This window comes from Gossypium hirsutum, chromosome A01 (genome assembly GCF_007990345.1).
Source record: "Gossypium hirsutum isolate 1008001.06 chromosome A01, Gossypium_hirsutum_v2.1, whole genome shotgun sequence".
NCBI classification, from domain to species: Eukaryota; Viridiplantae; Streptophyta; class Magnoliopsida; order Malvales; family Malvaceae; genus Gossypium; species Gossypium hirsutum.
In genome coordinates this window covers 107,808,714-107,816,564 of record NC_053424.1, presented here as the reverse complement: position 1 = coordinate 107,816,564, position 7,851 = coordinate 107,808,714, and the positions used below count along the sequence as shown (strand labels likewise).

General features: G+C 32.3%; 1 long non-coding RNA gene across 1 annotated transcript; it reads right to left on the bottom strand.

Moving 5' to 3' along the window:
* Window positions 1-5,284: 5,284 nt before the first annotated feature.
* Window positions 5,285-7,614, bottom strand: LOC121229142 (uncharacterized). The gene is made up of 2 exons (XR_005926747.1): window positions 7,529-7,614; window positions 5,285-5,539 (listed from the first exon to the last, which is right to left on the bottom strand). It is a non-coding gene; the product is annotated as an uncharacterized lncRNA (long non-coding RNA).
* Between the last annotated feature and the right edge of the window lie 237 nt (window positions 7,615-7,851).

Below are 7,851 nucleotides of genomic sequence, written 5' to 3'. Positions count from 1 at the left end.
CAACAATTTGAAGCAGTGAGGGAACCACTCGGTTCTTTTTCCACTTGACTTGCTTCACACTTCACCCTTAACAATTTACACACACGCGCACACACACACATATATATACATACATATATTTCATTAATATTTACTGCTTAAAATAAGCAATTTTTTACATTTAAATTCGGAAGGAAAAAATAAATTAATGAAAGGGTTGTTTATTTATACATGTAACTAAGAAAAAGTCCAAGGAGTATGGTTGAAGGTTTATAGATGTTTGAAAGAGTTATTTTTGGAGTGGTTTTTTTAGAATGCAACACTTATAGGAGAGAAGGGGATTGGGCAAATTAAGATAGCATGATCTCAACAGTAATAGGTGTTGAGTTTAAAGTGTCATAAAATAGTTTGAATTCTACCTCCATTAGAGTTTATCAAAGTTTTGTTCCATCAAGCTAAGTTCGTATCCGTAATAATAAAGTATAAAATTCTTAAGAGGGATCTTAAAAAGAGGCCAAAAGGAACTTGACGAGGTCACAGTAACACTATTTCATCGTTAGTGAATGATTAGATAATAGTTCTACATAAACTATTCAACACTAACAATGGATCTCGACACTCGTGAATATCAAGGTACCCTTTAAAACATATTCTAGAAAACAACTTTTAACACATCTATTTTAATAATTAATTACTTTTTCCGCAAAATAAAAAAAAAGATAAATATCAAATTTATACGTGAACTTTGGTCTAATATGCAATTTGATACAGGAACTTTGATTTGGTGCAATTATACACATGAGATTTAAATTGCGGTTCATATGTTTATATGAAACTTTGATTTTGATTCAAATTTGTATACATTTAAAGAAAGGGAATAACTTATATTTGGAACATCCTAAAAAACATAGTTTTTAGGCACCAATAAAATAGTGTCACATTATTAAATTTTAAAGATAACAAAGTTTTACTATACACTTAACTATATCTACTATATTCTCCAACTCTAGTTTTTTTTTAAAAAAAATAAGTAATTAAAATAAAAAAATCAAATAATTTAGATGCTCTAACATTTACGTAATTCTTGTTAATGAATATTATAATTTTTATTTTTTAAAAAATGTATAATATGAAATAGAAAACAATTTAAAATGAAAAAAAAGGAAAAAATCCACTATCTAGAAATTAAATTTTTTTTAAAAAATTTGATTGCACAAGAGTAAAAAATATTAAAAATTGTAAAAGAAGAAGAGATATTTGTTTATAATTTAAAAAATTAATTAGTTTAAATAATTTAATTAAAGTTAAATTAAGTTGAAGAAGATGGTAGATATAGATATTTTTTATTTTTAAAATTTGACGATATGACACTATTTTATTAATGACTAAAAATTATACATTTTATGATATTTTAATATAAATTATTCATTTTCTTTAAAATTGTACAAATTTAAATCAAAACTAAAACTTTATGTAAGCATATAGATCACTATCAAGTCCCCATCATCGTGCAAAGAGCCGAAAAATAATTCTCTAGAAAAAATTGGGAAAACCCAAAAATAAAAATATATATTTTCAAATGCAACCATTATCTACCGGTCAAACAGCAACCTTCCCTGAAAAAAAAATCGAGCTGCCATTCGAGTTTCAATCAACTTTGTATTCTTCATCTTCATAGTAATCATCATCATCAACCTCTTCTTTGCTCTCCCAAAAGGCATCCTTGACATGTCTTCAAAGGACATCGTATGACCAAAAAAGGCACCCACTTTCAGCGCTACACATCTCTTGATCTTTCCAAACGAACCCCTTTCCACCATCTCCGTCGGACTCAACATGGGCTTCAAATAGGCCAACGCAGCATGCTTCACAAGCGGATTCTTGATGGAAATTTCATTACAACTCGAATTATTATTACTTGCTGAACTGATCCCTGGCTGCAGTGATGGAGAAGAGAACAAGTCTTTAAACTTGTGTAAGAAACCGACTGTATTGATATCAACTCTATGTCTGAAATTTGATCAGATGAATTGAAACCGTTGTCGTGTAAGAGAAAAGTTGGTGAATGAGAGTTTATTGAAGGGTGATCAAGATTCACCTTGGCTTTTGCATTTTTGTTTTGATCTTTAATCATGGAACTATCCAAAATGAATCAAATAATGACATAAAAATTATTTTTATTTATTTATTTATGGATGATAAATGTTGAAGAAATTTCAGGAAACAGCAAGAGAGTTCATTTTTTTATGGTTTGTAATTTCGAAGTGGGAGAGTTGATTGTAATGAAAATGAAGTGGTATATTTTACGTTGAAAACATTCGTCTAGTAGTGGAGGCTATTTTATCAAATCACCAAAAAAAAAAAAACAACTATAAAAATAATCCAGTCTAAAAAACAATCACTCAAGTGACCTAAAATAAATAGTAAAATAGGGTTAGGGAACTTAATGGCCAGTACCGTCAAACATTTTGAAACAATTATTGGAGTTAAAAAATTATTTTTTGGATTGTTGGACATTAAATGGCCGACACCCATATATAATTTTTTTCAAACCATAGCATACTGATATATTTTTATATCAGTGTTTGAAAAAAATTTAGGTTAGGGGATTGGTCGGCACCACTTTTTTGCATACAAAAATTATTTTTTTGGGTACTAGCACACTAATGGCCAACATCCACTTTATCAAAAAAAAATGGGTTGGGGGAAATAGATGGCCAATGTCAACTTTTTCGAGAATTGAAAATTTTTTTGGGTGCTCAGACACTGATGGTCGACACCCCAATACCAGATTTAAAAAAAATTGGGGTATTGGGACACTAATGATCGACACCCCAATACCAGATTTTTAAAAAAAAATTAGGTGTTGGGACACTTATGGCTGACACCCCTTTAATATATAGAGTTGCCTTGTCTTCCATTTGAACTTTCTATTTGATTTATTAGTTGAAAAAAAAAATTAAAAATATCAATGTTTTGTTTGTTGAGTAGGAAGCAGAAATTTGTTGAAAATGAGTTCCCAAATTTTGTTTGTTTATATTCATTTCGATGGAGAAATGATTAATACAGATGAAGAAGGTTGTGTTTTTCAAAGTCAGCAAAAAATCAGAATGAGATTCAACAAGCGTGTTTTGCTGGCGGATTTGAAACAGAAGATCAGTACAAAGATAACTACTCGTTGCAGAAAGCAAATGTTGAGACTATTTTACAAATTTTCGATTTCAACATATCCGCTCAAGTTCACAGAAATAGAGCTTGAAGATGATGATGATTTAGGGACAATGATAGCAATTTATTGTTCCCCAAAAATGGATAATCTCAACCCAGTTGAGTTGTTCGCGGAGATAGTTGAATCGAAACCTATTCAAGTTGTAATTCCAAAAAGTCAACATTTTAGAATTGATTTTGATTTTAATGTATATTGGGAAAATCAATCGGGTTGTGGAGGGTCATTGCAAACTCCCAATAATCCAAACTATGGAGGATGTTCGTATAGCATCCTAATCCCGTGTCCTCGTATAGAGATTCATCCAGAGGTGTTGGTCACCATGGAAGATGGTGATGAAGGGTCCAATATTGAAGAGCAGTCCCACAATGATAGTGAAGATTTGAGTGACCTCGATTTGGATGACATCCCAGAAGACATAAACAATGAAAGCCCGATAGAGGGTGAAGATGTACACCCCCATTCGGCCGGGAACATGAGATCTGATGTAGTAATTTATAATAATCTAGATGCCTTCATGGCTGTCGTAGATCCTGATGCGGCGCTTGCGCGCGAGTTCTCCAAATATCTAAATATACTACCAGCTCACCTACTGGATGAAGAATCTGAAGCTGAAGAATTTTTCCAGGTCAACAATTTGATAATAAGAAAGACTGCTTACATGTAATAAAGCAGTACAGCTTGAAGCTTTTTGTTGACTACAAAGTCACGAAGTCAATGTAGTCATTATATGTTGGAGAATGTTGGAAAGCTTTAAGTGGCTGTAAGTGGCGTGTTCGAGCTGCATTAATGCAGCGGACTCAGATGTGGACAATCAGGAAAATATAAGGTCCTCATACATGCATGGTCGCTCGTATGTCGCAAGACTATCAAAAATTAGATTCAAAAACCATATGCAACTGCATCATCTCGTTGGTGAAAGACAGTCCCACCATCCTTGTATCGACTCTTATTGCGGACATGCAAGCTCAGTTCAAATACAGGGTTTCCTACAGGACGGCATGGTGGGTGAAACAAGCGACGATGAAGTAGTTGTATGGTTATTGGGATGCGTCATACAACGAACTTCAAGGGTGGATATCCGCAATGCGAGAGTATGTGTTGGGAACGGTGATTGATTTGCAACACTGCTACACAGAGGCCCGAACGATGAGATAGATATAAGGAAACAAGTTTTACATCGATTATTTTGGACATTCGAGCCGTGTGTTAGGGTGTGTTGGAATGTTTTCAAATATTTATAGTGTTTCAATAACTATAAATGAATGAGTGTAATTAATCAAAAGATTATGTTATTTGATTTTTTGAAAAAAGAATTATAACTATTTAAATAAAATTATTTGAATAGTTATAATATTAAATGAATAATTATATGTTTATTTTAAAGACATTATTATTCAGAAAGACACCTATTGATGAAAGATGTCTCTATGAAGAGACACGAAAATTTGTAACACCTCTTACCCGAGTTTGACGTTGGGACAGGGTACGAGGCATTACCGGACTTAAACATAACCAATCGTGCAAAATCAAGCCATAAAATTTCATTCAATTCAAAACCATTCATACACATACATATCATCCCTTATACGGGCCTATTAGGCCCCAAAACATACATTAGAAGTGGTTTGGAACTAAACCGGAAACTTTGAAACACTTGAAATTTTTTTTTCTTCAAAACAGGGTCACACTCCCATGTGGCTTGAGACATGCCCATGTGGGTAGGTCGTGTGGTCACACACGCCCGTGTCCTCAGCCCGTGTAACTCTCTATTTATGATGTCATCAGCAAATGAAAGTCACACGACCGCATCACACGCCCATATGCTTGGGTCGTGTCCTTTACAGTGGTCAATTCAAATCCAAAATTCAAGGTGCAGGAGACACACAGCCAGATCACACGCCTATGGGGCAGACCTTGTGTCACATACGGCCTAGACACACGCCCGTGTGTTTAACCGTGTGGACAAATATAAGGCTATTTACCAAGCCATTTTGCCACCCTTTTTAAGTGCAAACTTATACAACATAACTTAGCACTATTCCAATCGTAAACATACATCCAAAACTACTCCATAACTAAGGCATCAACACATCATTCACATGCTACATCTACCATACACAAACTTCACATCGTTAACAAGCCAAATTTCATGGCTAATCACATATTGAACATAAAGGAAACAATAGCTAAAATTACTTATACTTATCAAATAAACACAAAGCCTATACATGCCATATAACCAAAATCACAAAACTTAAAGGTACCAAAACAATAGCTGGATAATGTGATGTGTTCTCCGATGACTTCCAACCCGAGCGAGCCTCCGAAACACTATAAACATAGAAAAGAAAAAAAGTAAGCTATAAAGCTTAGTAAGCTCATACGACTAATAATCTTATTATTCATTCATAATTTAAAGAAGCATAAGTAAATATAAACAAGCTTCTTTCAATCCAATGCTTATCACATTAGCACAATCATGTATACCATATATGAACTTATAATCTTTCACTTTTTCATCATATGAATTTATCAATTGTCACTTACTTGTTGAACTCATCACGAGTACCTGAATTGATCTGTATCATTACATATCCTCATGTTGTCATATTTTCCTATTAAACCATGGTAATATATTGAATACTCGATATCTCGCACACTAAGTGCTACACATGTGGTTGACCACCTCTATTACCTCACACATACATTATCCATTTCATAACTTAATGTAACATTATTAAGGCAATTTACCATTTCATAAAGTAACTCGTAAGGATTTACTAATTTGTCCCATATTCTTTCACATAGTTTAATTCACAATTCACAATTCTTATCAATTTAATGCTTGTAAGGCACATGTACATATCTATACTAACTCGTATTAGTCTCATATTCATTCATATGCTCAATATATATCCGTTGAATCATTTCAACATCGAAGAATACACATTATGTCAGAATCAATACTAAAAATAATCATAAATCTTTTCATATTAATTTCATATATCACTTACTGAACTTCAAATATCAATTTACAAACATATAATTCACTAACACATCCTACCATACTCAATATTTAAATGATGAAATCATTTAATTGAGCTCAATTTCATGTTCACTGCAAATTTATCTTTTAAATCCATAAACACTTCACTTACCACACCTGGTCAAGTTAGAGAACATCTTACGGAATTGAGTACTTCGTTTTCACTTTGCCATAGTAAAACTATGGTCTTAAACAGAGTCACATAATCACAAACCAATGCCATAGCCCAAATATGGTCTTATACGGAATCACATATCACGTACCGATGCCATATCCCAGATATGGTATTATACGGAATCATATATCACATACCGATGTCATATCCCAGATATGGTCTTATACGGAATCACATATTACATACCAATGCCATATCCCATATATGGTCTTATACGGAATCACATATTACATACCAATGCCATATCCCATATATGGTCTTATACGAAAACATATAATCACACTGATGCCATATCCTAGATATGGTCTTATACGGGATCACATAATCACATAGTCACATGTTGCCATGGTCCAACCATGGTCTTTTCCGTCAATTTATCTTTTCATTGAATTAAAATACTCATTCTCGCATTCTCCTTAATTTGAACTTTTATTCTAATTTATCTTTCTTTCTCAACAATAATAATTCAACCAGAATATATGGAAATAATACATTATGTCATGCATAATAGTAACAAATAATTATTTAATTTCAGCCATATGAACTTACCTCGATTCGCAAAAACGACGAAATAGATCAACTAGTCCAATACTTTATTTTTCCCCCGATATAGTTCCGTATAAGGCTTAATTTGATCTAAATAATAAAATTTAGATCATTTAATTATCAATCTAATCAATTCAATCAAATTTCATATTTTGGTAAAATTACTATTTTACCCCTCAACTTTTGACTAATTTACAGTTTAGTCCTTAGGCTCATAAAAATAAAATTCATTCAATTTTATTCACATATAAGCCTAGAAAAAATTTATCATAGCAGCCCACATATTTCACATATTCACACTTTTACCACACAATTTATCACATTTCTCGATTTAGCCCTAAATCGACATTTTTATCAAAAATTACTTTACAAATGTTATTTAACTAACAACAAGGATGTATTTTTTTTCATCAATTAAAAAATACACACTTAATCAACAATGGCAAAATTCACAAACTTTAACAGTTTTGAAATCGAAGATACAAGCTAGCTAGATTAAGTTGCCACGACTCCGAAAACATAAAAATAAAAAAACGGGATGAAAAATACTCACATACAAGCCAAACAATGATGGCCGAGTGACGCTTCTCCCATGGCTGCCATTTTATTCACCATTTCGATGGAAGAAGATAGAATAATGATGATAACTTTAGTTATTTTGTCATATTATACCTTTATTAACCAAATTACAAAATTACCCTTTTAATTTCAAATTAATTTCAATAATACCAAACAAATATCTTCCACTAACTTATTAATGGGCTAATTTCCACATAAGGACTTCCACTAAAAATTCTATAGCTATTTAATACCTTTAGCTATTAGAATGCAACTTTCGCACTTTACGTGATTTAATCCTTTTGACTAAATTGAGTG